The sequence below is a fragment of the Octodon degus genome, unplaced genomic scaffold (genome assembly GCF_000260255.1).
Source record: "Octodon degus isolate 3935 unplaced genomic scaffold, OctDeg1.0 scaffold00087, whole genome shotgun sequence".
Taxonomy (NCBI): Eukaryota; Metazoa; Chordata; class Mammalia; order Rodentia; family Octodontidae; genus Octodon; species Octodon degus.
The window spans coordinates 11,617,131-11,623,328 of NW_004524663.1; the positions used below are offsets into that span (position 1 = coordinate 11,617,131).

The 6,198-nt window shown below is 38.3% G+C and overlaps 1 pseudogene; it reads left to right on the forward strand.

The window, feature by feature from the left end:
* The first annotated feature begins 15 nt into the window (after positions 1–15).
* Positions 16–2,059, forward strand: LOC101575336 (annotated as a pseudogene).
* Positions 2,060–6,198: the final 4,139 nt, after the last annotated feature.

Genomic DNA, 6,198 nt, shown 5'->3' on the forward strand with positions numbered 1-6,198 from the left:
AAGGCGCCAGCGGGGATGGGCGGGGCCGCTTCTCCCTGCAGCCAAGAGCGCATCTGCGCGCTGGGAGGCGGGGCGCTTGGTTCTCAGGGTGGTCTGAGCTGAGTACAGGTAAAGGGCAGTTTCTCTTTGTTTTCCGGTCAGATAAAAATGCATTTGCTGAGGGGGAGAAAGAGCTTGCAAGAATAAAATGTTAATTTTTTATATTAAAGTGGAATAATTTTTTTTATTTCTGAACTATATTGGTGTTCCTCTGATAATTATAAAACGGTAAGTACATATGGAGAACATGCTAAGTGAAAGAAAGCAGTCACAGAGATCACATATTGTATGAGTCCATTCATATGAAAGGTATAGACTATGCCAAACAAAATTAGTGGTTGCCAGAGGCTGAAGGCAGAGAAAGATGGAGCGTGACTGCTGTCAGCTGGATTTTTTTGTTTTTTTTTTGAGCTATGAAAATGTATAGTTGATTCTGATAATGGTTGCACACGTCCATGATATACTAAAAGCCATTGTATTATGCAATTTAAATTAGTGAATTTTTGGTATGTGAATAATACCATGATAAAGCTGTTTATAAAATAAGTGACAACAGTGATTTCCACCCCAATACTATAGCTAATGCAGTAGGATCGTGGTACTCAAACTTAAGTGTGTGCCAGATCACATAACTTGTGGATTATAAGGAAGAATGAGAAAGACAACTGAATGAAATATGGTGGGAAATGACCTAGATTAATAATCAAAAGGCTTAAAACCTGGTTTTCACTGTCAATTACTAAAATTTTGTAACCTTGATCATGTTGCTCATAGGTTTTCCTTACCTGTTGTCTAAATTGTAATATGAAGGAGTTCTGTTATTAGAAGTCTAACTGTCCATTAGTAGAAATCTGCAGAGATTATTCAAAGAAAAAGATGTCCTTGAAGCTAAAAATTGTTTCTTCAGTTCAGGCAAATATGTCAGTCAAAAACATAGTGATCAAGGCTAGCAATGTTAGCCAAGCATTGTGACACATGCTGTAATCATAGTGTTAGGGAGACTGAGGCAGGAGGATTGTGGTGAGTTCAAGGCCAGCCTGAACTATATAGTGAAACCCTGTCTCACAAAGAGGAAAAAAGAGAGAATGAAAAAGAAAGAAAGAGGAAGGAAGGAAGGAAGGAAAGAAAGAACAGACAGGCAGGCAGGCAGTGATGGTTAGGTCTTACTTTGTCTTAGCATGTTGTCACACTCATTTTGAACCTTACACAGATTTGTAAGGTTAGTAGGATAGGTTTAATACTCGTTCTGTTTGAGAAATGGAAATTCAGAGATGTTGGGTTTGCTTCAGATAGCATAAATAAACCTCAGTTCTACTTCTAAAAGTGAGACTAATGCTCTTTTTACCAGAGTGTTTCCCTGTGACTACTCTTAAGTTTGCAAAGTCTGTCTGAAATTCTTGAAGCAGGCTTAATTTTCACACAAAATAGAAAACAAAAACAAAAACAGTTTTCACACTACCAAATAGTACAGCAAATAGGTAGTCTCATAAATTACTTTGTAGTATAAAATCCTCTATAAACAGTGTTTCTCTTTCTACGGACCACATCAGAATCATTTGGGACTCCATTGTCTGCCCTGGGAGCAGCTCTCCTGCCACTGTCCACCCCGTCGTTGGTCAGGAGCACCTCCCAGCTGCAGAGCTGACCACTGTGTACAGTAGTGCTGAACAGACCAAAGACACCAACAGAAGAGAGCCTCAGCAGCTTTGCAGTCCCTTGTCCCCTGACGTCACTTGTCCCTAGCCGCAGCTTCCAAACCAGTATCATTTCAAGGGACATTGCCACAGCAGCCAAGTTTATTGGCACTGGGCCTGCCACAGTTGGGATGGCTGGCTCTGGCACTGGGATCGGGACTGTGTTTGGAAGCCTAATCATTGGTTATGCCAGGAACCCTTCTCTGCAGCAGCAGCTCTTCTATGTCATTTTGGGCTTTGCCCTCTCGAAGGCCTTGGGGCTCTTCTGCCTGATGGTGGCCTTTCTCATCTTCGCCATGTCAAGGAGCCTTGTCCACCTCACATAGTTCTTTCTCCTGTGTCTTGTCTGCCCTATGTGTTCCTTCCCATATACTTCCCTGGGCTGCCTGGGGAAAGTGACTGGCTCAGGGCTTGACAGGGAAGATAAATAAACATTGTATTAATAAGGGAAAAAATATTGGGGATACTTATTTTAAGATATAGGTGTTAGGGCCTAACTTCCAAACTATTAAATGAGAATTTCTGGAACTGCAACCCAAGAGGTATAATTTGAACAAGCATATTAGCTTATCATATAAATACTCAAATTTGAGAACAACTGATGAGATTAATTCTGGTTCTGATTACAAGATCTTGATTACAATTCAGCATCTTATTCCAGACTCATTAGTTTATATACTGTTCCTTGAAAAACTTTAAATGCAGTACTTTTGCATTCGTTGTTTTAAGAAATATTTAAAAAAAAGAAATATTAACAAATGGGTTTTTTTTTCTTTGTTTGTTTTACTTTAGGGAAGGGTCTACAGGGTGTTGGGTCTCACTACTAGATTAGACTCCCAGTGATCTGCCTGTTTACAGCCTCCCAAGAGCTGGGATTACAGGCACACGCCACCACTCCCAGTCTCAATTGCCATCTCAGTGCGCTCCAGCGGTGGGGTTGGCACAGCATGCCGGGGAATCAAACTCCCGGCCCGAGCCTGCTTGCCAGCACTTTAATCTGCTGACCTATTTGGCAGGAAAATTTATTTATTTTTATTTTTTTGAAAAATATGAGAAAATAAAATAAAATGACTTTAAAGCAAAAAAAAAAAGCTCTGCTTAACATTGAATCATTAGCATATTAAAGAGTTATTTAAAAATTGCAATTAGATACTACTAAAGACCCACCACAGTGTTTTAGTAGAACAGGAAACTCAGTTATGTTTTTGTTGGAAATACAGATAAATGTCTACAATCACTTGGAAATTTTTTTTGAAATTGTTAGTTTAAGATTATTTAATATTCTCTCAGCAAATCTTTACTACAGCTTATATGCTCAAGCATGATGTAGATGCCAAGGGTAAAGATAAATATGTGAGGATACTCGTGGGAGGTAGCATATGTCACAGGGCGTAGGGATGGCTGTGGTAATAAGTCTTCCATGGACTCTTATGTGTTGTAGAAGCATCTCATATACTCTGGGTGTGGGAGAGATCAGGTAAGGCTTCTCAGAGGAGGTGAGATCAGAGCTGACTCCACTCTCCCTGTTTCAGCAAACTGAACCTGGGGTTTTCACATGGAGCTTCACAACAAGCCCTTAGTAAATGTGTTTTTTAAATTTTGGGCAAGCTGTTTGTCTTTGTATTGGCCAGTCAGGGCTTCTACTTTCAAACCTCCTGCCACCGCCTCCCAGAATGATGGGACTATGGACAATCGTGAGCCACGATGGTGGCTCCGAGCTCACTTCTGAAGGGTGGATCTTTGCCAACAATTGAAGAAAGAGAAAGTTGTAAGTAGAGAGGATATCTCACTGACATACAGAGGCCTTAGATAATACTGTGGTAAGAGTTTTGCCATGTTTTGGTATTGAACAATGTCAGTATGGGACTGGATGGGGGCCTAGTCCCATAGAGATGACATAGGGGCAACAAATAGGAAGACAGAAGTTAAATAGAGGCCAGATCATAAAGAGTATTACTTTCCAGTTAATTTTTTTTCTAAAGGCAACAAGGAACTAATTACTTAAGGAAGGATTTTAATCAAGGACCATGAGATTATCAATTTTTGGAAAGATCTTTTGGAGAGGCATTTTCAAACTAAACTGTAAAAACTGGATATATTTAGGAGACCACCAACCTTGTTCAGTTCAACCAAAGTCTAAATAATACTAGTTACACAGAGGAAGGGAGGACAATGGTTAGAGGGGTTTTTAGTAAGATCTGTAGTTGCCAAAGTAGCAAGGAGACATCCAAGAAATCTTGTTGAATTCTGGTTTGGGCATCTAATTGGAGGTGCTTCTATTTAACTATTTATTGTCATCTAAACAAACATACCAGCAAACAAAACGTAGTGTTAATGAAGGTCTAAGGATTGCTAGTTCTGGAGGAAAAGAGGACTTCAAGAAGGTAAGTTCCAGGATCCTTCTTTCATTTTCTGGTTTTTCCCAGTTGTTATTTCAGAGAATAAAACCATACCCACTTTAGAAAAACTATTTGTAACTATCTTTTACTTTAGAAAATTATAAGCTGAGTTAAAATCTGAAGTTTCCTTTTCATATTGAATTAATTGCTATTTATTTTTTATGCATGATTATTCTGTTCCTTTCCTCTTCTAAGGAGTTAATGTAATACTCAAGATTTCAAGCCTGGACTTGCAGATTGGATTTTCATTGAACAACTTTATTAAAGTTTGTAATTAAAAGTCGCTTTATTGCACAAGATAGGTTGCAGATTTCTTCTAATGGCTGAGAGATTAGAGTCAAATGAGAGGAATGGGATTGACTTGTACATACCTTAGAATTTTACAAGCATAACAAGTAAATAAATAAATAAACCAGGAAACAAAAAAGGCTATGAAGCCTCTATCAGGCATACAATAGAATTATCTGAATATCAAAAAGAATAATGCCTGCTGTGGATTAAAACACAGCAAATACATAAACAAAAGTGATGAGTTTCTAATATTAAAAAAGCCATTAACTCATTGACCATCTTTGGAGATTGCTAGGTAACCAATTCTGAAAATTCTTTAGAGAAATATGATTTTCCTGCAAAACTTTATTTCAAATAAACCAAGTAGTTTATAAAGGAACAGTTTTCTTTATAGAATTGCGGCTATGAATGCATAAAGAATTTTTTTAAATGCTGTGTCATAATCTTTTTTTCTCATAATTTTATTGATAAACAAATAGCAATGAGACAGTTGCAAATCAAATCTGTAGGACAGTTTCAATAATTAACACACTGCATACATTCTTCCTAGTGGCTAATTGCTGTACAAGATGCAGACATGATATCCTATTTAAAAACACTATTAGATCAAATCATTCTATTCATTAAGAGAATGTAACTATATATCTATCCCAACCACTTTGAATACACAGATACAATCGTCTGTATACCTTTTTTGTTTTTGTTAAGTTCCGTTATTTGAATATTATAGGTGTGTAAACTCAGCAAAGTATTCTAAAAGAGTCCAGTAGCCCATAATAGTATTGGGTCTTCCGCTTGACTGGCAATGTCAGAAATTGTTGACATGAGTCCCCCACAGCTCAACACAACAGCATGGCTTTACTTCTTATATTTCGCTTTTATACTTTTCTGCTGGATGGCCAAGACCAAGGTAAAGCAGGACCTCTGCAACAAGAGTTGTAGCTTTTGGGTCTGATAAGGTCAGTGAAATCCCCTCAGGATTTATCCTGAGATCCTGCACCTCAGATTGTAGATCCTTTGTCAGCGTCAGCCATGTGGATGAGTCACGGCCATTGCTTGGCCAACGTGCTCTCTGTGAAAGCCCGAGAGAATGTTTTCTCTCCATGTGACTCTCCTTAGGCACACTCTACATCATCGATCACTTTCCTCTTTGGCCCCATAATCTCCTGGATCAGAAAATTGGGGACACTGCCGAGTTACATGATGTTACAGTACAAGTTCTCATATGTCCTGAGTCTTAATTGACCTTAGCAGGCTAGGGCCAAAATGTTGGCTTTCCTTGCAGCCCTCCTTTCTCTCTAATTTTGGTCTGCAAACTTAGGTTGTTAACCATCCAGAAGACAAGCTTATTGTTATTACCATACAACTTAGGCTGTTAAGCTTAACCTCACTATCTGTCTGCATATCAAACATCTTAGGCATAATATGGAACAGGTACTTTTCATCAAGTATTGATATGTTGAACTTTAAGTCCCTACAGAATATGATAAAAAATATTAAAAAATTAGAATATATTTTAAAAGTAGTCATAAAGAATTATATACTTCTTATGTTTATACATAAGTCCAAAAATCTCACCATATACAACCTTGAAGCAGGACAGTCCCACAATATTCCTTTTCCTGTCTCTTGCTTTCATTCACCACCCCCTTCTTCTTGAACAACCACCTAGCCGAGAGACATCATAGCAGCAACTGGCATGTCGTGACAAGCAGCCCATATTCAGAAGACCAGAATGACAGGCACTCCAAGAATGAAACTACTATTACAAATTA